Below are 26,863 nucleotides of genomic sequence, written 5' to 3'. Positions count from 1 at the left end.
GACTGGAGTAGTCTATCTTGGTAACACAGGTTGCATTACCGTCCCCATCAATGCAATCTCTCAACCAGTCTATGAGGGGGTCTCCATTTACTCATCAGGATCTCATGTTTGATGGAGTGCTATTCAGGGACTGCTCCTGTCTCAGCTTCAGACTCAGCTCATGTTTTTAACAGTGGGTTAGCTAGTTAGGCTGCTACCAAGCGACTTCTCACCATTCCCTCCATTACGCTTTCCAGACTTCCGAAAATGGTTTTAGAAAATCAGACTGGTTCTTCTGGTTGTTTGTGCTACCTCCGTTTCTACAGGCTGAGCTTGTCTGACAGTGGACTGTGTGGCCACACAGCCAGGCAAAATTCCAGGCACTCTCTTCTGCAGCTTTTCCATCTCCCTGATCTCAGGCAGTCTTGGAGAACACTCAGGGACGTTCTTACCTTCGATCCTGTCAGGACATTGCCGAGTAAAGACTCAACCCCATTAAAAGACAAATTGGGGGCGACTGCCATAGTCATATGAGGTTGCATTCCAGATGCACCTGCCAAAGAGGAATGGGCACATACCCTCCTTCACTGATTTCTGATGAAGAGCTAATGCTTGAAACATTGACACTCCTGCTCCTTAGATGCTGCCTGACTGGCTGTGCTTTTCCAGTGCCACACTTGAAGTACCATATATACTCGTGTATAGGTCGAATTTTGAAGACATCTTTTAAAATCTGAAATTAGGGGGTTGACTTATACACAAGGTATTGTTTTTGAGGGGATGCATCTTTATCTACAAAACAGATAAAATGGGAAATTTACCTTCCCAGCTGCCTCCTAGTCTCTGGTTCTGGAATCTTCCCTGTAAGCCGTAGGTAACTGAAACCAACTCCATGGATATAGCGGACGCCCTTTACTTTCGTACCATTACAGTAATTCCGGAAACCTGGAGCAGAGTGTGATGGCTGGCGGACTGGAAGACCCAGAACAGAGCGGAATGGGCCAGCCGTCTGGAAAGCTGGAGCAGAATGCAACAGGCAGGCATGCTGACTCATACATGCTGATCTGTAACTCTGAAGAACTAGGGTTGACTTATACACAAGATATATGGAAAATACAAGATTTTTGGCCAAATATAAAGGATCGACTTATACATGTGATTGACCTATACACGTGTATATACAGTAAATTTTTGAATCAAACATAATTTTTTTCAAACCCTGATTTTTCAGTGTACTTTTATTTTATTGATCAGGTCCCTTTTGTTAAATAAATGAAACTGAGTTCATAAGAAGTTGCCTGTCAACAACCGTCACTAGGTAAAAATCTTGGAACTCTATTCTTAACAGCACTGTGGGTCTACTTACACCATGTGGACTTTAGCTGTTCACAAAGGCTGTTCACCATTCCCTTCTCAAGGGCAACAAGGGACAGGCAATAAATGCTGACCCAGCCAGAGATGCCCATGTCCCACGAGAGCATAAAACACTCCCAGAAGCTGATCGAAGCTGAGCCAATGTACAAACATGGTGTGAAATGAGTTTTATAGTGACTTTAACCCTTGCAGCTTTGGTAATGGGATGCATTGCTTGCAGAATGTGGGACTTCTTCTGATTGAAGTATTTGATATCAGGGCCCGGCAGGATTTTTGAATTGATACCAAGGGCTTGTTCCTGGCACACATGAGTTGCAAAACATTTCCTGAAAGACTTATGTGAGGAACGGAGCATTTGTCTCAAGTTTTAAAATATGTTAGCACTTACAGGAAAGTTCCTCCCACTACCTAAATTTGTAATAGATCAGTCCAGCTGTCTTGAACTAATAAAGGACTAAAGTGTAATTAAAAGTGAGAACTTTCCCAGTCTGTTACTTGTCATTGTCTCTCTCAACTGAGAATCAGCATTAAATGATTTTGACCTTCTAATAACATACATGTTTGAATAGTGCCTTTAACATAGTAGAACATTCCAGAGTGCTTTTCAGGAGCATCATCCGACAAAACTTGACACCGAGCCACATTATTAGGACATGTGACCGACTAAAAGGCAAAAATCAAAACATTGCAGATGCTGGAAGTCTGACTGCTAATTCTGTTTCTGCCTCCACAGTTTCTGCCAAACATGTTGAGTATTTCTATGTACGGCAAACTTTATTTCAACTGGGACTTAATGAACCTGCACTCTCAATAAACTGGCAGAAATTGTATATCTCAAATACTGGGCATTTGCTGTATTGTGATAAGATTACTCTGAGCAGTCAGTTGAGGGTACGAGTGAGAAGTCTCTCTGTGGTAAGTTTTTTTTAAGGCAAAGTTGCATTATTATTTAAGAGATTTATGCTGTAATAGAACATAACAGTGATGTGTACACTCCCTGCATTATGTTTCTATTACTTAGTGTGTGTTTTTCCATTCATTATGTGCACCTCTTGATCAATTAAAATATTTGACCAAACTGTCCACTCCTAGTCCCATAGGTGCCAGTTAATAAAACGTTTTCTGTATATTCACTGGTTTCCATATTTTATATATCCGGCTACCTCACAGCAGTGTAAAGATGATATGAAGTCTAAGCCTACAAATGGTTTATTTTCAGCAATTTAAAATCTCTCAGCAATCACAGGATTTCTGTACATTTGTTCCTAGCTATGGCTTTGCAGGTCTTTCAGGAAATGTTTGTTTACTTCAGCTCTCAAAGCCCACACTCAGACTTGATCAATCAAGCACAAAAAATATCGATCAGTCATCAGACTAATATAATTAAACACAGATCAGTTAAACCATGAACACTGATTTCCATTTTTATTTAAGATTTTAAGGAATGTTTTCTAGCAGAAGTGGAGTAGGTTTGGGGAAGATACTGCAGAGCTTACATCCTCAGCAGCTAAGGGTACTAGCACCAAGATTGGTGTGAAGAAAATTAGCAATGACTGAGAAACCAGAGTTGAAAGAGCATGGGGAGACTGGATGGTTATTGAGCCCAAATATTTTTTAAATCCAAATTTCTTTACTTCTCCTCCTTGAGGTTTTAACACCTTCTGGAGCAAGCAATTTGGAAGTATAGCATACAGTGAGGAGATAGTGGAATGGGAGTATGTGTGGAAGACAATATTAGATTCCCTACAGTGTGGAAACAGGCCCTTCAGCCTCCAAAGAGTAACCCACCCACACCCATTTCCCTCTGACTGATGCTCCTAGCACTATGGGCAACTTTGCATGGCCAATTCACCTAACCTGCACATCTATGTGACTGCAGGAGGAAATCAGAGCACCCAGATAGACATGGGGAGAATGTGCAAACTCCACACAGACAATCACCTGAGGCTGGAATTGAACCTGGGACCCTGGTGCTGTGAGGCAGCAGTGCTAACCACTGAGCCACCGTACTGCCCCATTTAAAAGCTGAAAAATGTGAGGTGATACATTTTGTCAGGTAAAAGGAATAGAGGTAGTACATAATAATTGGTATTATTGGCACTATTTTAAAAGTGAATTAAGAAGTATGCTGGGCATATTTCTGCACAGAGCTGTGAAAGCAAGTTGACAAGGTGGTTAAATTGGATCCCTGGGTATTATAAACAGATGCAAAACTGTAAAAGCCAGGATGTTATATGAAACCTATAACATGCTAGATTAGCCTAAGCTGAAGCATTATGTCCAATTCTGGGCACAACACTTCTCGAAAGAAGTGATGAAGGCTTTTGACAGAGTATAGAACAGATTCACCACAATACTTGCAAAGATGAGGGATCTCAGCTACATGGACAGACTGAGATTGCTCTGAGGGCCGAAAAGGTTGAGTGGAGATTTAATAAAATAATAAAATGTTTGGATAAAGTAAATATATTTTAAAAATGCCAAGTATTTTCAAAGGTTGGAGGATTGCCGACCAGAGACTATAGATTTAAGATAATTGGCTAGTGGCTCAGACATTGTCCACAGAAAAATGTTTCTTGAAACAAATGGATAGGATTTCGTGTGCACAGTCTGATAGGTTGATGGATATCGATTCAATAGCAGCTTTCAAAGGGAATGGAATAAATACTGGAAGGTGTAAAAAAAAAAGCAAGGACATGGGGAAAATGTGGGGAGTGGAAAGTGCTCTTCAAAAGACCTACTGCAGGTTTGAAGAACTGCATGGTCCCTCTTCTGTGCTGTACTGATCTGTGCTGTGATGCTCTGCAGCAACAAAGGCTTGCAATGCTTCATTCAACTGCCTCCACTTCATATAGTAGGCTGTTTAGTGAATAACATTCATACGGTGTGTGTATGTGTGTGTGTGTGTGAGATTGAGTGTGTGTGTGATTGAGTATATGGATGGGGGTGGACGTACAGAGCATCAGCTGCTGTCTCTTTCAAAGCTGAGCCCTTGATGTCTTTGAGAGAAGAGTGCTGAAAACAATACTGATGCAAACTCATGACCATTTATTGACTATTTACAGAAAGAGATTTTAGTAGGACTCCTTTAGAGTCTGCTTCCCTGTTCCATGTAATCTGGTGTTACTGAGGATGCACTGTTGGTGTTACATAATAGCAGTTCACTCTTTATGCTACACTGTCCCTGCCCAAGGAAGGGGAGAACCGTGATGAATTTGGGTTTATAATATCATGAGGGGCATGGATAGGGTAAGTAGACAAGGTCTTTTCCCTGGGGTAGGGGAGTGCAGAACTAGAGGGCATAGGTTTAAGGTGAGAGGGGAAAGATATAAAAGGGACCTAAGGGCAGCTTTTTCACGCAGAGGGTGGTGTGTGTATAGAATGAGCTGCCAGAGGAAGTAGTGGAGGCTGGTACAATTACAACATTTAAAAGGCACCTGGATATATGAATAGGAAGCGTTCAGAGGGATATGGGCCAAGTGCTGGGAAATGGGACTAGATTAGGTTAGGATATCTGGTCAGCATGGATGAGTTGGACTGAAGGGTCTGTTTCTGTGCTGCACATCTCTATGACTCTAATTCATTAAATAGAGAGAATGGGGAGAGATGTAAAATGCACTGCTATCATTGATTTGGCATATTGATTCTTTCAACCATGCACACAGTAAAACCATGAAAATACCTTAAGGATTTATATTTAAGCAGGCTTTTTACAACCTGGTGATTCTCTGAAGCGTTAATGGAGTACATGGGTACAATGTAAGAAGCAGGAACCCGCACAGAGTACTCTCTCCCTCTTTACTGCACTCCAGGCAGTGGCTGGTCCCTATGTTGGTATCAGTGAGTGATAGACTCCGCTGATCAGCTGGGGGTGGCTGTGCAGAGCTGGGGTAAGATAACTCTCAGATTGGTGGAGACAAAGTTTTAACTATTGCTGATTCCCTGGGTTGCCAGCAGTTGTATACAGATAGAAATTGTGAATCTTGGAAGAAACCTGAAAACTCCTGCATGTTTGAAACCCAGGGGTTTGGAAGTAGGAATGACCAACGTAGTGGGTACCTCTAATAATATAAATCACTCTCGGTACACTTGCGCATGTTATTTGTGAATGGAGTCTATTATCGTATTCACTTACAGGCTTTTCCCAGCAGTGATCACATAGGATTCAATACCTTGGTACTTTGTAACCTTTTCATTTGTACCAAGGACAGCTGGAGCATCTTTAACATTGTCATTCCCAAGACCATAAAAACATCTTTAAATGAGAGTTTAAATCCAAAGTTTTCTGTTACACATGGCTCAATGCTATGCAGGGGGATGGAGCAGAGCACAATATTCACTATGTTCTGTGGATAATCTGCCTGGTTTTTGATAGATGGATTTGTGATTGTATTTTCTAAGGACTTGAGCAGAAAATCCAAAATGATCTTCCACCACTGAGGGAGTGCTACACTGTTGGAGGTACCATCTTTCAGATAGGACAAGAAAACAAGAATCCTATCTGCCCTTGCAAGTGGAAAAACATAGATCCCATGGTACTACTTGAGGAAGAACTTAAAGATCTTCCAGTATTCCATTCAATATGTAACCCCTTTCAAACCAACAGCATCAAAAGTAATCAATAACAACCAATAATCTGGTTATAATTATGTTGCTGTTTTGTGGAGTTTCGCTGTGTGTAAATTGGGGTTTCTTATGTGATGGCAATGACTGTATTTTGAAAGCACTCCATTGGTTGTAAAGTGTGCTGAGGTGTCCTGAGGTCATGAGAGATGAAATTTTTACTTTTGTTTAGGCAAGATGCCCAACAAGGAAACATTCTGTCAGAATGAGGCACTTACTAAGCACATCCTGACTAACCCACTAGAACAGGGAGCATCTCTTAATCATTTATTATCTTAAACATCCCTGGCTAAAGCAAGAATTGTTATTAACGTCTAGATATGAACAATTCCGTTGACAAATTGTCCAATGCTGGCCCTGCTGACAGCCGAACACTTAAACAACAAAGACCGAAATGAGCAAATGTTTCTTTAATCTGAAAGTGGTCATCTTGCGGAATTTGCAAGCACAGAGTTTGGGTCACTGACAATACTCAATGAAGCAATCAATAATTTTGTAGCTTTTAAAGGTACCAAGAGGTAAGGGACAAACCAGGAATATGGCATTGAGATGGAGGATCATATTGAATAGCAGAGCAGATTTGAAAGGCCGAGTGGCCTACTCCTGGTCCTAGTTTTTTGTCTTGCAAAGGATGAGACTTTGCTTTTTCAGCTGCTTACCATCTTATTAGCAAGGATTGAAGACAAAAGACGTACAGACTAGCACAAGGGAAACCAACCTCGGATTAATATACATGTCATATGCAGATTCTTCATTCTTGACATTGCTCTCTCTTGACATGCTTTTTTTCAATTTAGGAACGACTTTATTTCCACTGTTTTTTTTAAAAAAGTATTTCCCCAAATGAAACATGGGGGCCAAAGAAACTGGCAATGCAAGTGGACCTTTGTTTTGAATTACATCAAAAATTTTGCCGTGGAACTTAAAGAAAGAAAAGCTTATCATCAAGTGAAAAATATTTGCGTGGAATGTGTGTGTGTGTTTTCTTTTCGCTGCTTTATGACTCCCTGGGGACTTCCCGACAGGCATTCTGGCTCTCAGCAGCCTCTTACAAATCAGTTTCCAACCTTTCTTTTCCTGCGCCGACCTAGTGGAGTCGACTGTTATTGTTGGCAGTCAGCCAGAGAGAATTGTCGTCCCTGAATATTAGGAGCAGGCTGTTGAGACAACACCCTCAATACCCTCCAGTGCACGAGGGAAAGGGGGCAGGGAGGAGGAGAAGGCAACAGCTCCAGTGTGTCACTTCTCTGTTGTCATCACAGACAGAACAAGCAAAACAATGTGTGACTGAACGTTTGATGCTGGTGGGGCTTGAATCAGAGCCAATCCTATCCAGGGCTGACTGGCAGCAGCTTAACTGTGCTCCTCCAACTTTATTATTTTTAATATTAAAAAATGCCTTTGTTGCAGGGGATGAGGGACTTCAATTACACGGATGGGTTGACAAAACTGGTTCTCCTCTCAGACAAGAGATCTGATGAAGCTGGGCCAAACCGTAAAGAGGGGAGGGGGTCGGTGGGGTGGACGGGGAGTCGGGGACAGAGCAGGCAAGATGAAAACGAAATAACTGCAGATGTGAAACACCAAGAATCTCAGCAGGTCTGGCAGCAACTGTGGAGAGAGGAAAAGCACATAACGCTTCGAGTCTGGTATGACTCTTCATCTGAGAAACTGATTCCACTGGGAGAAGGGACCAGCACCAGAGGATGCTGACTGGAAGGTGACTGGCAAAATCACTGGAGCTGACGTCAGGAGGAACCTTTTCTTTAGACAGCAAGTTTATAGGGTGTAGAGTGCCCTGCCTGACAGTGCGGTAGAGGATGGGTGAACTGTGGCCTTCAAGAGCACACTTCATGGTAATCTAAGTCAAAGATATTTCTAGAACTGCAGAGAAAGGGGGAGGGAGTGGAATCAGGTAGGCTGCTCTTTATAAACAGTCAACACTGATGTAACAGGCTGAATGGCCTCCTTCTATTAACGTTCTATGAAGAGAATTCTCCAATAAATGAGTCAAGTTAGGGCACAAGGGAACTTACAAATGTTGATGGCATTTATTTTAATGAAAGGGCCAAATGGGATCTGTCTGAGAATTCTGAGGGAGGAGAGGGAGGAAATTGCTGAGGCCTTGAACGAAATCTTTATATCCTCTTTAGTCACAGGAGAGTTCCCAGAGGACTGGAATAATCAATGAGAATAAGCAACGTTGTTCCTTTGTTTAAGATGGGCAACAAGGATAATCTGTGAAATTATAGGCTGGAGAGGCTTTCGTCAGTGGTAGGGAAATTATTGGAGAAAATTCTTAGGATCAGGAATTGCACACATTTGAAAAATTATGGGTTTATCAGTGATAGGCAGCATGGTTTTGTGAGGGGGAGATTGTGTCTTGCAATCTAGATTGAGTTTTTTGAGGAAGTGAGGAAGATGACTGATGAGGGCAGAGCGTTGGATGTTATCTACATAGACTTTATCAAGACCTTTGACAAGGTCCCACATGGCAGGCTGATACAGAAAGTGAAGTCACATGGGATCCCTGGTGAGCTGGTAAGATGGATACAGAACTGGCTTAGTCATAGAAGACAGAGAGTAATGGTGGTAGAGTGCTTTCCTGGCTGGAGATCTGTGACCAGTGGTGTTCCGCAGGGATCAGTGCTGGACCCCTGTTGTTTGTGATAGATATATAAATGATTCAGCGGAGAATAGAGGTGGTCTGATTTGTAAGTTTGCACATGACACAAATATTGGGTGAAGTGCAGATAGTAATGAAGATATAGGTAGGCAAGAAACTTGGGCAAAGAAATGCAGATGGAATTTAAGGTGATGCATTTTGGAAGGTCTAATGCAGAAGGGAAGTAAATGGCAGAAACCTTAGAAGCATTAACATACAGAGGGATCTAGGCATACAGCACACAATTCCCTGATCGTGGCAACACAAGTGGATAAGGTGGTCAAGGAGGCATGTGCCATGCCTGCTTTCATTGGTTGGGGCATGAAGTATACAAATTGACATGTTGCAGCTGTATTGAACTTTAGTTAGCCACTAAATATTCATTGGAATATTCATAGAATCCCTACAGTGTGGAAGCAGGCCATTAAGCACATCAAGCCACACTGAGCCTCTGAAGAATATCCTGTCCAGACCCAACCCCTACTTTTTAACCCTGCGTTTCTCATGGCCAATCTGCCTACACATCCTTGGACACTATGGGGTCATTTCCCATGGCCAATCCACCTGACCTGCACATCTTTGGACTGTGGGAGAAAACTGGAGCAAACCCACACAGAGAGAATGTGCAAACTCCACCCAGATGGTCACCTGAGACTGGAATCAAACCCATTTCCCTGGTGCTGTGAGGCAGCAGTGCTAACCACTGAGCCACCGTGCTACCCCTATGTACAGTTCTGGTTGCCCACACTGCCAGAAGGATGTGGAGGCTTTGGAGAGGGTACAGAAAAAGTTTACCAGGATGTTGCCTGATTTGGAGGTTATTAGCTATGAGAAAAGTGGACAAACTTGGTTTGTTTTCACTTGAACATTGGAGGCTGTGGGGGTGACCTGACAGAAGTATACAAAATTAAGAGGAGCATGGATAGAATTGATAGTCAGAATATTTTTCCCACAGTAGAAATGTCAATTACTGGGGAGGACAGGTTTAAGGTAAAAGGGTGAAAGTATAAATAGATGTGAAATGCAAGCTCTCCACCACTTTCTCGAAGCCAACCAGGAACTGGGCAATAAATGCTGGCCAGACAATAACACTCATGTCCTATGAATAAATAAAAAAAAATTTTTTTAACACCGAGAGTGGGAAGTGCTTGGAATAATGCATTGGCAGAGGAGGTGGTGGAGGTGGATACAGAGACATCTTCATAGAAATATGAATAGGCAGGAGATAATCCAATTGTAATGTACAAAATAGCATCTGGCTGAAATAAACTGGAAACAGTGGGCAAGTCTACATTGGAGCAGTGAGAGTCTTTTGAAAAGGAAAAAGTGAAAAGTGCAGGGCCAACATGTTCCTGTAAAGGTGAAGGGTGGGACTTCAAATATTCAGACAACATTGCACGTACAGGATTGGATCAGAAATAAAGGGGTTACCTAAACAAGAAATTAGGAAAATGAAGCAGGGACATGATAAAACACTGGAGGGTAAAACAAAGGAAATTTAAATACATTTTTATAAGTATGTTGGGGAGAAGTGGGTAACCAAGGAAGAGTAAGTTCCATTAGGGATCAAGTGGCAAAACTGTGGGTGGACATATAGAAGAGGTTTGAAATGAATACCTTACATCTGTCTTCACCATCAAGAAGGATGGTATAGATATAGAAACCTGATAAGAGGATTGTGATATACTAGAATAAATTACAATTGAGAGTGCAGAGCTGTTCACAGTTTTAAGTGGTTAAAATTAGATAAGTCCCCAAGCCCAGATGACATGTGCCCCAGGCCACTATGGGAGGCAAGGGAGGAGGTTACAGTGGTCCTGGCATTACTTTTCAAATCCTGTCTGGACACAGCGGACAGGTGTCTTATGAAGGGTCACTGGGCTCAAAACATTAATTTTGTTTTACTCGCCACAAATGCTACTGGATTTGTCCAGCATTTCCTGTTTTCATTTCCAATTTCCAACATCCACATCCCTTTGTATTACTTCAATATTCTGGGTTTGAGTCCTACCATAGCACTTGGTGCAAGTATAATTTGATTACAACCCTGGTCCAGTGGTGATCATGTAGCTGTTGTCATTTGTCATAAAAACTCATCCAGGTTCATGAATGTCCTTTAGGGAAAGAAATCTGATCAAAGTGTGACTTCAGAACTACAACAATGTGGTGGACTCTGGGCAAATAAGGATGAGCAATGAATACTGGTCCAGTCAGTGGCATTGATATCCTGCGAGTGAGTAAAAACAAGCTTGAGGGACCAAATGGCCCACTTCTTTTTCTTATGGACTTATGAGCATGTTTCCTAGATTATTACCAATGTTCATTGGATCCAGTCAATAGTTATGTACAATAGCAATCAAGGTTCTGCTCACACTTTCTAAGATTTCCTTCTCTGTAATCCAAGTCTGGCCTATCCTCAGCCATGGACAGGGAGGTATTGTCACTGGACTGTTAATCCAGTGACCCAGGATTTGGTCTGAGGACCCAGGTTTGAATCCTGCTATGGCAGATGGGAGAACTTGAATCAGTAGGAAAGTCTGGAATTAAGCGTCTAACAATGACCATGAATCCATTGCCAGTTGGTTGGGGAAAAGCCCATCTGGTTCACTAATGCCCTTTCGGGCAGGAAACTGCCATCCTTACCTGGTCTGGCCTACAGGTGACTCCAGACCCACAGCAATGTGGTTGACTCTTAACTGCCCTCCGGGAGATTAGGGATGGGTAATAAATGCAGTGGCTTAGTCCCATGAATGAATAAAAAAAAAGAAAAACTGGATCAAACGTGTGGGGGGAGGGAGGTTCATTTAAAACACAGAGACTTCCATGGGTCACTGTCATCACATGACCTTGGTCTGTGCTGTATATTCTATGTCACAATATGCAGTGAAGGAGCGTTACCTTTCAGCATGAAGTAGCACTGTCACATGATGATCCATTGTTGCCTCCCATTGTGGATAAGGGGACAGAAGTAGTATTTTAAAAGTAGAAACAAGGACTGGGCTCCAAAATTACACACAAGTCCCACTTTAGAGTGAAAGTGTCTACCATCTGTCTGTTGCTAGAATCTCAGCACTGCCTAATACTGCGAGGAACCCTCATCAAGTGTAATTTGTCAGCTGCTACTGTGACACTCTGCAGCCTTTGTCTCCCTCAGCATAATCTGAAAGCAATTGAAATACAAAAGGAACGCAAAATATCAACTCAGAAGGGAACCTGTGCGTAATGAAGCAGTCATAATAAAAGTCTGTGCCCACCGGCAGCCTGAAGGCACATTGTAACACAAAGTGACAGTGTACAAGACCCTGTCTGGAACTCTTTGAACACATGGATTTCCCCTCTCATCTGGCTGGTCAAGGAAGTTGCCAAAGAAAAAGAACTGCTTTTCAACAGGGATCAGTCAGTCCGCCCTCTTCTCTGTGTGCACTTCAAACCATCCTGTTGTTCCTCTGAAGATTTAAAGATCTTCCTCTTGGTCGTGATGTTATTATAATGCAGTGTTGTGATTAGCCTATAACAGGATATGTACATAGTCATAATACATCACAAGCCGTGATGCAGAGTAACATGTGACTCAGCAGTTGGAACAGTGTTGATCCCCCTGTGTCTACTGAGAGCTTTTCTATCACGCTGTATATTGTCTGCCAGCATCTGTGGAGAGAAGTCATGTTGGCCTTCAAATGTTAACTCTGTTTCTCGCTCTACAGATGTCATCAATCCTGCTTTGTTTCCTGGTACTTTCTGTTTTTTTTTGCAGATCTCCAGTATCCACAACACTTTGTCTGTACATTGTCCATTGTTCAACAGTAAAGAACCCAAGTGTGTTACCATTCCATTGAGGTATGACGGATAAGTTTGTGTTAGAGGTCAGTAAAACAACACAGTGGCAACAATGTGCATTTGGAGACTACATTGAACCTTTAATGACAGCAGGACGGTAGGGAATATTAGAGTTGTGGTTATTCGCTCCAGAGACAAAGTCGTGGCATCTGAATATCAGGGAAAGCTTGGGTAACACTGGCAGTCTGCCAGAAAGAGGCAGCAGCTGTGCAGTTTCTATGTCAAATTTGGAGGAAGAAGCACCCTATAATCCATCAAGTGAGTAAAGAAAGGGGAGAGAAACTGGATGGTTAGTCAGCCAGGAAAATTAGTCAGAGACAAAAAAACTGCAGATGCTGGAATCCAAAGCAGACAAGCAGGAGGTTGGAAGAACACAGCAAGCCAGGCAGCATCAGGAGGTGGAGAAATCGACATTTCAGGTAAAGCCATTCTTCAGGAATGGAGGTGGGTTAGGGGGACCTGCAGATAAAGAGAGGGGGCAGTGAAGGGTTATGGGCGGGGACATAGAACATAGAACATAGAAGAATACAGCGCAGTACAGGCCCTTCGGCCCTCGATGTTGCGCCGATCCAAGCCCACCTAACCTACATTAGCCCACTATCCTCCATATGCCTATCCAATGCCCGCTTAAATGCCCATAATGAGGGAGAGTCCACCACTGCTACTGGCAGGGCATTCCATGAACTCACGACTCGCTGAGTAAAGAACCTACCCCTAACATCTGTCCTATACCTACCCCCCCTTAATTTAAAGCTATGCCCCTTGTAATAGCTGACTCCATACGTGGAAAAAGATTCTCACTGTCGACCCTATCTAAACCCCTAATCATCTTGTACACCTCTATCAAGTCACCCCTAAACCTTCTTTTCTCCAATGAAAACAACCCCAAGTGCCTCAGCCTTTCCTCATACGATCTTTCTACCATACCAGGCAACATCCTGGTAAACCTCCTCTGCACCCGTTCCAGTGCCTCCACATCCTTCCTATAGTATGGCGACCAAAACTGCACACAATACTCCAGATACGGCCGCACCAGAGTCTTATACAACTGCAACATGACCTCAGTACTACGGAACTCAATTCCTCTACCAATAAAAGCCAGTACGCCATATGCCTTCTTCACCGCACTATTTACCTGGGTGGCAACTTTCAAAGATCTGTGTACATGGACACCAAGATCCCTCTGCTCATCCACACTACCAAGTATGAATGGTAGTGTGGGAGAGGGGCAGAATGGTGATGTAGTGATAGGTGAATGTAGGTGGTGGCTACAACCTAGTTGAAAATGATTGTCCAATAGAATCAGGTGACAAGAGTAGTGTTGCAAGACACAAAGGGTATCCTGGTGTGTTCTCCCATCAGAAATGTTTTGTGCAGGAAGTAACTGTAAGTGCCATTATTTCTTCAGCTACTGGCCCAAGTGGAACCAGATCCGCAACAACCTTGGCCTCCCATTCAATCCATCTTGTATTTCCAACCATTGACCTCCACAGCATATTTGTCCTGTCTCAGTGTTTTTACAGCTAAAACATTCACCGATCCTTTTTTCACCTACAGACTTGACTATACTATTTATTGACTTCCCATTATCTACTTTCTGTAACTTCAACTTATCCAACTCTCCATTGCCCACATCCTATCCCGTGTAAAGCCTTACCCACCCTTGCCCTTGCTGAACTCGGTTGGCTCTCAGTTCTCCAAAGTTTCTCATTTAAAATTAATGTTCTAAGATTTAAAGCTGCTCTGGAATCAAATGTGGTGGGGGAACAGTTAAAATAAAACTAAACAAATGTGAATAAACAAATTGGAACAGGAGTAGGCCACTTGACCCTTGAGCGTGCTCTGCCCTTCAATGCAATCATTACTATTCCAATTACTTCATGCTCCCACCTACCCCAATAACTTTTTACCCTCTCAATTATCAAAAATCCATCTATCCCAACCTTAAAAATGTTCAAAGCCTCCACTTGCGCTGTTTTATGAGGAAGAGAATTCCAAAAAAAATCACAAACCTCAGTGAGAGAAATAAAAAACTTTTCATTTCTGTCCTAAATGCGTGTCCCCTTATTTTTAAAAGTGACCCCTAATTCTAGATTCTCCCACAGAGGGAGACATCCTCTCCCCATCCACCTGGTCAAGACCCCTCAGGATCTTACATGTTTCAATGAAGTCGCCTCATTTTTCTAAGCTCCGGGGGTTGCGAACTTAGCCTGTTCAACATTTTTTCATAAGGCAATTCACCCATTCCGGTTATTGATGGAAAAGTGTGGTGCTGGAAAAGCACAGCAGGTCAGGTAGCATCCAAGGAGCAGGAGAATCGATGTTTTGGGCATAAGCCCTTCATCAGATATCACACATTCTTGATGAGGTACTTATGCCTGAAATGTTGATGCTCCTGCTCCTCTAATGCTGCCTGACCAGCTGTGCTTTTCCAGTGCCACACTTTTCAACACATACTCTCCAACTTCTCTCCATTCCAGTTATTAGTGTGGCAAACGTTCTTGGAACTGTTTCCAATGCATTTACATCCTTCCTAAAATAAGAAAGGCAATACTGCACGCAGTTCATAAAATGCAAGTATAAAAATATAGAAATATTATGAAGGATGTCAAGACAGACAAGATTGCGCAGTTGTTGCACAAAATAGATGAGAAATATGGAGAAATTATCCAGACAAAGAGACCATACAGCTAAGGGTAAATTCTGGGGAATTCAGCTGGGAGAAAGGTGAGGTCCAATCTTCTCAACACCTTCCAATGTTGTCACATGATTTCAATCTGCTTTGGAAAGAACTTTAACTGTTCTGCATCAAAGCTGAATGAGAAATAGATTTTAGAAACTAATTTCAAAAGGTATGCATTTATCCAAGTTTCAGAAATCTTGGCACTCAACACTGACTTCTGCTAAAATAATTCCTGGAGATATGGAACTGTGCAGCTGATGATTGCTGCCAATGTGTTGAAATAAATACTCAATGCTATTGTCCTCTGCATCATAGATAGAAAAATAATTGGTTTAAAGAAATACATCACGGGCGATACAAATAAAAACAGTCATTATAGTTTATAACATACTTAGGTACAATCATTAAAATAAAGTTTAATGTAATAAAAGCATTGCACAATTCCAGTATGCAAAAAAATGATAATAGGCTGCAAAATGCAGGTCTCCTTAGGTATACTGAATAAAAGTGAAAAGTGTACTGCATTCTGCACTATCATAAATCATATGCTGTCAGGTTGAGTTCTTTAAGTTCTCAGTCATGCTCTCAGATTCCATTTCCTAGCGCCAACTACAAGGAATGGATTCTTGGATCTGCCAGCTTCCACAGGAACTTGATGGATTTGCGTAATTGGTTTATTTGATCACTAACATATAAAATAGGCCATTTTTATAAATCATCTGGTTAACTTCCTGGGGCATTGGCCTGGTATGAACCTATGATAATGGCAGAGGTGGCAGAGAAATATAGTGCAGACCTTGCAATTACACTGTGACAAGGGATAGCAACTTTGAATGGGAAATGGTAATTTACCAGGAAACTGTGAACAGGAGAGCACCAGGGAAAGTTATAGCTGTTGACATGCTTGTGGTTTTAAAGATCCACCTACGGCCAAGACAATTAATGTCCGGAGCCCTGGAATACTGGTTCAGTGCTGCTCTGGTCATTGCATCTTGGTCTGGGACACCAGGAGAAGGAACTGAGTGGATACCAGGCACTCAAGTGAAAGAGGAATTCAGTATCTGCCAGATAACTTGCTAGTGGTTAGCTGGGAGCCATACAAACAGAAAGCTGGTTATGGACATGAATTGACATCAGATACAATGGAAAATTGGAGAGAAAACCAATTTGCACGAATAGGATGAGGGTTTTAATAAACATGTAAACACATACAGTTCAGAATTGAACTATCATGAACTATTTAAAAGAACAATGGACATTTGTCAAATAACCAGAAATTACAAATGCAGATGTTATGAAAAATGATCACCAGCGGCAGAATATTATGTTGCATTTATACTCCAGTCTCAAACGGGGAGCCAATCAGATTTGACCTTGTTCACACTCTTCAGTTCAAACTTTGAATTTTCTGGTTTGAGTTGGTGTTCAGTTGGAGCACACTACCTTAAAGTCTGAAGCCTTTGGGTTCAAGCCCCATTCAGAGCTTGAGCACAAAAATCAAGGCTGACCCTGTAGGGCAAGATGGATGAAGATCTGATCGTCAGAGGTGTGGTCTTCAGGATGTGATCCTTATCCGAGACTCCAGCTGCCTGGTTGGGTGGTTGTAAAGACTCCAAAGGTCATGTTTTGAAGATAAGCTTTGGAGTTATCCCTGGTGTCCTGGGCAATATTGATACCTCTACTGGGTTGTTACTGTTTGTGGGAGCTTGCTTGCACAACATGTTTGCAGTGTTGTTTACATTACAACAGTGACCAACCTGCAATCTACAGGATGCAAACCTGGACAAAAATTATAGAGACACCCAAGTTGCCAGACACCAATGACCTCCTGGTAACCTCTGGAGTTGAGTCCAGAGGAATTCAAAGCATTAGGGTTTTTTTTCCATTTGTTTGATTGCAGGAGGTATCAGAAGGATGATGTATTTGGAAATCAGTACATGTTTGGTCTCCACTCCAGATTTTCTTTTTGTCTGGTCCAAGGTTGGTCCTAGCCCAATGGTTGGAGTGTAGCTGGCACATTGGAAGATGGTTGTGGTTGTTGAAGGTCAGTCAAGTCAGCTCCAGGTCATTTCTGCAGGTGGTCCTCAGGGTAGTTTCCTAGGCCTAACCATGTTCAGCTGCTTCATCATTGACTTTCCCTTCATCATAAAGTCAGAAGTGGGGATGTTTGCTGAAAGTTGCATGATGTGACTCCTCAGAGACTTTTGTGCCAGACAATTCCCTGGAGAGTCGAAGGCTGAGGGGTGACCTTATAGAGGTTTACAAAATTATGAGGGGCATGGATAGGATAAATAGACAAAGTCTTTTCCCTGGGGTGGGGGAGTCCAGAACTAGAGGGCATAGGTTTAGGGTGAGAGGGGAAAGATATAAAAGAGACCTAAGGGGCAACTTTTTCACACAGAGAGTGGTACGTGTATGGAATGAGCTGCTAGAGGAAGTGGTGGAGGCTGGTACAATTGCAACAATTAAGAGGCATTTGGATGGGTACATGAATAGGAAAGGTTTGGAGGATATGGGCCGGGTGCTGGCCAGTGGGTCTAGTTAGGGTTGGGATATCTGGTCAGTATGGACGGGTTGGACTGAAGGGTCTGTTTCCAGGCTGTACATCTCTATGACTCTATGACTCTATAACAGACAATCTAATCATCACCCCTTCACATTCAATGGCATTACCATCACTGAACCCCTCACATAAACATTTTGGTGGTTACCATTGACTAGAAACTAAAGTGGACTAGCCATACAAATATTATGTCTGCAAAAACATTTCAGAAACTTGTGATGGAATACTCCTCACTTGAGTACAACTCCAACAACTCAAGAACCCAGCACAAAGCATTCTGTTTAACTTATACCACATTCACTCCCTCCACCGCTGACATGCAATTGTTTTTTTTCCAAGGTATCCACAAGGCAGTGGAGCAACTCTTCCATATCTGGGAGTTTAGTTCATGAGTGCTGGGACGTGTCCACTGCATGGCTGGGCCCCAAAGCTCCTCTGGGTTCCTCTGAAGTTTTAACCTGGAGGCTGTCTTTTTCATTTGATTTATTATTGTCACATGTACCAAAGCACAGTGAAAACTTGTTTTGTGTGCAGTACAGGTCGATCGTAACATCCAAAGCTTGAAGAGAGTGAGAAATACAAAGTTCCAGCTGCAAAGAAGGTGCATGAAAAGCAAGATCAACATTATATTTGAAATTTGAGATATCCATTCAGCAGTCTAATAATGGCAGTGAAGAAGCTGTTCTTGAACTTGTTGGTGTGTATGTTTAAGCTTTTGTACTTTCTGCCTGATGGAAGAGGTTGGAAGAGATTATAACCGGGGTGGGAGGGGGTTTTGATGATGTTGGCTGCCCCTCCGCGGCAGTGTGAAGTGTAGATGGAGTCAATGGATGGGAGGAGAAAGTGAGGTCTGCAGATGCTGGAGATCAGAGCTGAAAAATGTGTTGCTGGAAAAGCGCAGCAGGTCAGGCAGCATCAAAGGAGCAGGAGAATCAACGTTTCGGGCATAAGCCCTTCATCAGGAATGCTCAATGGATGGGAGGTTAACTTTCATGATGGACAGGTCTGTGGTCACGACTTTCTGTCGTTTCTTATGATCCTGGGCAGAGCGGTTTCCATAACAGCTTGATATGTACCCAGAAAGAATGCTTTCTATGGTGCATCTGTAAAAGTTGGTGAGGGTCCTTATGGACATGCCAAATTTCCTGAGTCTCCTGTGGAAGAAGGGGTGTTGTTTTGCTTCCTTGACCGTCGCATCAACATGGGTGGTCCAGGACAGATTGTTGATAATCGTCACTCCTAGGAGCTTGATGCTCTCGACTTTCTGCACCTCAGCTCCATTGATGTAGACAGGGGTATGTCCTCCTCAGTTCCTGAAGTTGATGATCAGCTCTTTGGTTTTGCTGACATTGAGGGAGTGATTGTTATCTTTGCACCATGTCACCAAGCACTCTATCTCTATCCTGTTTCTGTCTCGTCATTGTTTGATACCTGGCCTAGAATGGTGGTGTCAGCAGTGAACTTTTAGGTGGAGCTCGGGTGAAATTTGGCCACACGGTCATGAGTGTACAGGGAATTGCAATAGGGGGTTGAGTACTTGTCCTTGCAGGGCGCTGATGTTGAGGATTGTGGTGGAGGATGTTCTATTGGCTGACCTCACTGATTGTGTTCTGTAGGTCAGGAAGGCGAGGAACCAGTTACAGAGGGTGGAGCAGAGATGGGAGTTTGGAGATCAATTTGGTTGGTATTATCATATTGAAGGTGGAGCTGTTGTCACCACATGGAGACATGGTTGAGCATTTTCCAAGACAGGGAAAGACTTTCACATTTGCCTCTTGTATCAGCGCAGGTAAGTGTTGTAGACTGAAAATAAGAAGCAAACCAGCTCCCTAAAGCAGAAAGCATGCTGACTCTCTCTGACAACACACTAGGTGCATTGCATCATCCTGTCGAACACGGACCTGAAGAACTGGAGTCAATACTGATGGTTTTGCCTGTGGTTTTCATTCACCAGTGCAGTTATTGTAATTTAACAAGATAGAACTGTTGCTAAGTGTTTCTAGTATCCTCCCTCGTTGGTTGAGCTTATTATACTGACTACTGCAGCTGTGCATCTTTCTAGGAAGTCACAAAAATTACAAGGCATGTGTAATGTGTAATGTGTGTAGTTAAAAGTAGCAAGGTTCAGATATTAGTTCATGAGTGCAATAACAAATTAATATACCTTTCTTGTGTATTTGCTTCAAATGTTATTATCCAAAGTTCTCAGATATATTCTTCATTGTTCAGCAGCATCATAGCCAACCTGACTGTTAAGGTTTCAGCTTTCCTTCAAGTTTGATTGATGTTGGAAAATTTCCATGCAAAGAGTCACTTGTGACTCAGCAACATTGTGCAGACCATGAATGGGATAGTAAGCAGTTATCCTTAACTCTGCTCTTTCACAGGAAGGACACAGACAGGGCCCACCATATTAATTTGGCTAACTGTGATGTCAATCTCCACACTCCACGTCAAGCCTGCCCACACTACTGGAGTATGTTGGGGCATATGCTGAAGTATCAATATTGAATACTTCGTTGTACAGAACCTGTTTATTGCTGAAATTAGATGTTGACAAAGCTCTTTAGAAAAAAAGGTTAACAAAGTGAGGTTTGGTCTTTTATAAAGTGGGCAATTAGTAGTGAAAATTAAGGTGATTCCACTTGAATTTAACTGCATTTGCATGAGTCTTCACTACAGAGGATAGACCGACCACCTCAGAAATAGCTGTCAATAAGGAGTTGGAAGGGAAGGCAAGGGTCAAAAAAATTCCGATCACCAGGGAAGTAATACTCCAAAAATTGTTGGAGCTCTGGACAGACAGGATCCCAGGTCCAAATAGATTACATTTGTGGGTTGTAAAGAAAAGTGACAAATTAGTGACAAATTAGTGCTTGATTTTAAGTTTTCAAAATTCACCAGATACAGGGAAGATTATTAAACAGCTAATGTAACTTTTTCTTCAGACAAGAAGAGAAACACAAAGCAGGAAACTACATGCAGAGAGCGGCGGGAACTGGGCGGAAGTGAAGTTGGAGCGCAGAGCTAGTCGGGAAGGTAAGTGATTGATATTTGAGTGGGTGTGTTCTAGACCCCAGACTCTACATAATAGGGCCTCCCTCCCATCCTCCTCCTCTAACCTAATTTTAAAATCCACAGGTAAGCTACTCAGTGTTCTTGTTTTGGAGACTAAGTGTAGAGTAATGGCAGCGCAGGCAGTGGAATGTTTCTCCTGCAGGAAGTTTGAGGTAGGGGTGACCACCGATACTCCTGCCGACTTCATCTGCAGGAAATGCAGTCAGATTCTGCTCCTCACAGAACGCGTTAGGGAACTGGAACTGGAGTTGGATGAACTGAGGATTATTCGAGAGGCTGAGAGGGTGATAGATAGAAGCTACAGGGACATAGTTACCCCAGAGAACAGAGGTAGCTGGGTAACAGTTAGAGGTGGGAAGGGGAGGAAGCAGGCAGTGTAGGGATCCCCTGTGGTCATTCCCCTCAACAATAAGTATACCGCTTTGGATACTGTTGGGGGGGACGGCCAGCAGGGGTAAGCTGCAGTGACCGGGTCTGTGGCGCGAGGTCCGGCTCTGAGACTCAGAAGGGAAAGGAGGAGAGGAGGAGAGCGCTAGTTATAGGAGACTCTCTAGTTAGAGGGACGGACAGGCGGTTCTGTGGACATGGGCGAGACTTTCGGATGGTTTGTTGCCTCCCGGGTGCCAGGGTCCGAGACGTCTCGGACCGTGTCTTCAGAATCCTTAAGGGGGAGGGTGTGCAGCCAGAAGTCGTGGTGCACGTTGGCACCAACAACATAGGTAGAAAGATGGGTGGGGAGGTCATTCAGGAGCTCAGGGAGTTAGGCTGGAAGCTAAAAGCTAGGACGGACAGAGTCGTCATCTCTGGGTTGTTGCCGGTGCCACGTGACAGTGAGGCAAGGAATAGGGAGAGAGTGCAGTTGAATACGTGGCTGCAAGGATGGTGTAGGAGGGAGGGCTTCAGGTATTTTGACAATTGGACTGCATTCTGGGGAAGGCGGGACCTGTACAAGCAGGACGGGTTGCACCTGAACCAGAAGGGCACCAATATCCTGGGGGGTAGGTTTGCTAGCACTCTTCGGGGGGGGTTTAAACTAATTTGGCAGGGGGATGGGATCCGGACTTGTAGTCCAGCAAGTAGGCTAGCTGTTTGTCAGGATGTCCAAGAATGTAGGGAGGCTGTGGAGAAGGTAGCACTGACAGGGAATACTTGCGGACACAGAGATGGGTTCAAGTGTGTATACTTCAATGCAAGGAGCATCAGAAATAAGGTGGGTGAACTTAAGGCTTGGATCGGTACCTGGGACTACGATGTTGTGGCCATCATGGAAACGTGGATAGAAGAGGGACAGGAATGGTTGTTGGAGGTTCCTGGTTACAGATGTTTCAGTAAGATTAGGGAGGGTGGTAAAAAAGGAGAGGGGGTGGCATTGCTAATTAGAAATGGTATAACGGCTGCAGAAAGGCAGTTTGAGGGGGATCTGCCTTTGGAGGTAGTATGGGCTGAAGTCAGAAATAGGAAAGGAGCAGTCACCTTGTTGTTTACTATAGGCCCCTCAATAGCAGCAGAGATGTGGAGAAAAAGATTGGGAACCAGATTTTGGAAAGGTGCAGAAGACACAGGGTAGTAGTCATGGGCGATTTCAACTTCCCAAATATTGATTGGAAGCTCTTTAGATCAAGTAGATTGGACGGGGCGGTGTTTGTGCAGTGTGTCCAGGAGATCCACCTGGCCAACCTTGTTCCAGTCACCACAGGTTCAATGTTAACTTTGATTCTTCCCGGAATATAACCAGCAACACCCCTCCCCTGCACCCAACCCCCACCCCCACCCTCAAAGCAGACCCAATGAAAGAGATTCATGTATCTAGGTTTAAGACCAGCCTGAACACCATTTAAGACCAGCCTGAACGCCATTTAAGACCAGCCTGAACGCCATTTCTGTTCTTTATGGCTGAATCTTACTGACGGCAATGATTCCAGATTGGCTCCTGACAGAGTCCCTGGGAGCTAGAGGTCTTTACTTAAGGAATTGCCATCACCCTCAAGCCCTCTGCTTGCAAACATTTTCACTGAAGCTCATCAGAATGATTGCCAATTTTCAGGATGATGATTCAGTCCTTAAGGAATGAGCAGATTCTGTTTACAATGTATTTCTCAGATGGGCCAATAATCTGGGATTTTTTTGGAGGAAGCAAATGTTTGCAGACTTCCCCATAGGTGGATAATGCAAAATGCCTGTTGCCCGGAGCCTGGCTGTCATAGATTCTGCACTGAAGCAGATCTGAAGTTTGACTGTTGGTTCATGTCTTTACACTGAAAGGAATTGGTGAGAGACATTGGGTTGAATCTTCAGCCTGAGGCAGGGACTGGCTGAGAGGCAGGCGAGTCAGCAATTGCTCACCAGCAGGTGGCGTTCCTGTCTCTGGTTATTCACATGATGGGGATTTCTGAGAGGTAGCCAGTCACAGCTAGCCAATTAGGCCAAATTAATTGACATTTAGTGAATTCTTCATACACCCTCCTGTCCTCTCAATACCTTCCCCCACCCCCTTGACATGGCTGAACACATCCAGTCATGAAAGATGCCAGCCCCAGTCAGTAGGCCAAATTGGGCATAGACACATCCTGCAAAGCACATAACATAAATGACCATCCTGTGGAGGAGCTACCCCTCTAGTGGCCTAATGGCAAATACAATCTGTACAATTTACAATAACTCTTCACAGGATGACCAAAAACCCAGGCACTTGCAGTGACCTTCATGTTTTTTCATAGAATCCTTACAGAGTGGAAGTCGGCGAAGGAGCCCATCGGATCAACGCCGACCCTCCCATCCAGACCTACCCCATCTCTGTCACTCTGCGTTTCCCATGGCTAACCCACTTAGCCTACAAATCCCTGGACACTATGGGCAATGTAGCATGGTCAAGCCACCTAACCTGCACATCTTTGGACTGTGGGAGGAAACCAGAGCATCTGGAGGAAACCCACACAGACACGGGGAGAACGTGCAAACTCTACACAGACAGTCGCCCAAGGCTGGAATCGAACCTGGTCCCTGGTGTGTGAGGCTGTCGTGTATCTTGTAGACTGTTGCCACTGTGCATTGGTGGGAGATCGGGTGCCAATCAGATTGGTTACTTTGTCCTGGGTGGTGTCAAGTTTCATAGAATGCCTGTGGAAGCAGGCCATTTGGCCCATCGAGTACACATTGCCCCTCCGAACCACATCCCATCCAGACCAATTCCCCTATCTGATCCTACTCTATACCTGTAACCCTGCATTTCCCATGGCTAATCCACCTAACCTGCACATCCTAGAAACTATAGGCAATTTAGCATGGCCAATCCACCTACCCTGCACATCTTTGGACTGTGGGAAGAAACCAGAGCACCCGGAGGAAACCCACGCAGATACGGGGAGAATGTGCAAACTCCACACAGACAATTGCCTGAGGTTGGAATTGAACTTGGATCCCTGGCACTGTGAGGCAGTAGTGCTAACCACTGAGCCACCGTGCTGACCTAAGTTTCTCGAGTGTTGTTGGAGCTGCACTCCACCAGGTAATTGGAGAATATTGCATCACACTCCTGACTTGTGCCTTGTTGATGGTGGGCAAGTTTTAGGGAGTCAGGAGTTGAGTTACTCGCTGCAGAATTCCTAACATCTGACCTGCTCTTGTATCCATAGTATTTATGTGGCTCGTCCAGTTCAGTTTCTGGTCAATGGTAACTCCACACCCCCAAGGAAGTTGATTGCATGGGTAATCAGTGATGATAATATCATTGAATGTAAAGTGGAGGTGCTTAGGTTCTCTCTTGCTTGTGGTGTGCTGTGAATGTTACTTGCCATGTATTGTAGTGGAATAAATACTCTGAAAGTACAAGCGAGTGTCTGAAGTCTAGAAATCTTGGCCAAGACCAGAAAGAGTTGGAGATTCAAGAATTGACAAGATAAAAGTGAGAGCAAATTGCAGGCTTGAGGCAGCAGCTGGCTCGATCTGGCAGTTATGCTGCCAACGCTGTGGTTAATCTTACAAACAGGTGTCTGTCAAAAAGATAGCACAGCCCTTCATTGGACTCTGTTCATCCAAACTCCAGTGAAGATACCACCTGAAGGCTGGGCAAGATGATTTGTAAAACATTACTTGGCAACATCCTCATGTGCACTTTCCCAATGGGTGTGACTGGCTAATGGTGACCTTCACATGCTTTCTTTTAGAGGAATCACTATCAGTTTATTTTTAAACATTCTGTTGCATGACTGCTTTGTGAAAAATAATCCCAACTGAGAATCCTTTAGGAATTCACTTTCTATGCGGCATTTCCTTTTGTCTTCAGGTACAGGAAATAAAGTTGCAGAGTTGTTATACAAACTATTGAACTATTGTAGGGTTCATGCAGTGGTTTGAAATGGAACCCTTGGTGTAAACATTTGAATGTTACGCTGACAGACATAGAGTCATAGGGATATACAGCATGGAAACAGACCCTTCGGTCCAACTTGTCTATGCCGGCCAGATATCCCAACCCAACACCCGGCCATATCCCTCCAAACCCTTCCTATTCATATACCCATCCAGATGTCTTTTAAATGTTGGAATTGTACCGGCCTCCACCACTTCCTCTGGCAGCTCATTCCATACATGTACCACCGTCTGTATGAAAAAGTTGCCCCTTAGGTCTCTTTTATATCTTTCCCCTCTCACCCTAAACCTATGCCCTCTAGTTCTGGACTCCCCCACCCCAGGGAAAAGACTTTGTCTATTTATTCTATCCATGCCCCTCATAATTTTGTAAACCTCTATAAAGTCACCCCTCAGCCTCCGACTCTCCAGGGAAGCCTATTCAACTTCTCCCTATAGCTGAAATCCTTCAACCCTGGCAACATCCTTGTAAATGTTTTCTGAATCCTTTCAAGTTTCACATCTTTCCGATAGGAAGGAGATCAGAATTGCACGCAATATTCCAACAGTGGCCTAACCAATGTCCTGTATAGCTGCAACATGACCTCCCAACTCCTGTACTCAGTACTCTGACCAATAAAGGAAAGCATACCAAACGTCTTCTTCACTATCTGTGCATTTGATTGACTCTTGGAAACTCTGCATTCTGTTATGGACCAGACCAAACCCCCTCAAAACATCAAGGAGATAGCCCAGACTCTAAGTTTTATCTTATTTAAGGGTAAGTGTCAGGCACTACATTCCAGATGTGATTCAATTGGTCAAATTACTAAGCTTTAAGCACAACACTCTTTACCTTTACAATACAATCAAAATACAAACAATAAAGAATTGGCAAAACTTTAACTCTATTCAAATATTTAACAAAACAATATATATTTTAACTACTACTCATCAACTGTTCCAGCATAGCAGCATCCCATAAATACACCCTTGGCAAAGGCAAATTCAGCAAAACAGATTCCCCTCACTTGCTATCTTCTCCAGTTCAGATGGACCACCCACAGAATGAATCGAGCAGCAGCAGAGAGAGAGATGCATCTAGCAACTTCAACTCCAAAACCCAACTTCAACAACCGAAAGCAAAAATGAAAACCCTTGGAGTATGTGATCTTGACTCCATCTGCTCAAACATCTTTTGTTTAGTTTTAAAAAGAACCCGAAGCTACACCGCTTTCCATGCAGCAGACACCTCAGCACCAGGTTAAAAACACCCCTCTTCAAAGGAAACAGGACAGAACAAATCCCTTTCACAGGCACATACTGTCATAATTCATAGTCAAAGGGTCTGCAATTAACTTAAAACTGATGTGTCTTCAAAAGTAAAAGTCAAACTCATCGAGGTAGAGCCTGACATTGTGCAGCAGGATGGACTCTTTCAACAATATATATGCTTTCACACACAGATGTGGACACCTCTGACAAGAGCGGTACTTATTGTCCATCTGTAATTGTCCTCAATCTGAGTGGCTGGCTCTAAGAATTTGCGAGTGCAGTTAAAGATCAACCACATTGTTGTGGGTCTGCAGTCACACGCAGGCCAAAACAGAACAAGATAAGAGCTTACTCCCTCAAGGGCATTAGTGAAGCAAGTGGGTCTTTGTGACAAATGAAGATAACTATGTGGTCACCATGACTGAGACTAGCTTTATTC

The 26,863-nt window shown here is 43.4% G+C and overlaps 1 long non-coding RNA gene across 1 annotated transcript; it reads left to right on the top strand.

Annotated features, from left to right (window-relative positions):
- The first annotated feature begins 12,313 nt into the window (after nt 1–12,313).
- LOC148147287 (uncharacterized) lies at nt 12,314–25,099 on the top strand. Its single transcript, XR_015759856.1, has 3 exons — nt 12,314–12,478; nt 20,673–20,763; nt 23,520–25,099. It is a non-coding gene; the product is annotated as an uncharacterized LOC148147287 (long non-coding RNA).
- Nucleotides 25,100–26,863: the final 1,764 nt, after the last annotated feature.

This window comes from Chiloscyllium plagiosum, unplaced genomic scaffold (genome assembly GCF_037043375.1).
Source record: "Chiloscyllium plagiosum isolate Xiang-an unplaced genomic scaffold, Cpla_swu_hap1 HiC_scaffold_17, whole genome shotgun sequence".
NCBI lineage: Eukaryota > Metazoa > Chordata > Chondrichthyes > Orectolobiformes > Hemiscylliidae > Chiloscyllium > Chiloscyllium plagiosum.
Note: the sequence above shows the minus strand (reverse complement) of the source record. Positions and strands in the feature narration are given on the sequence as shown.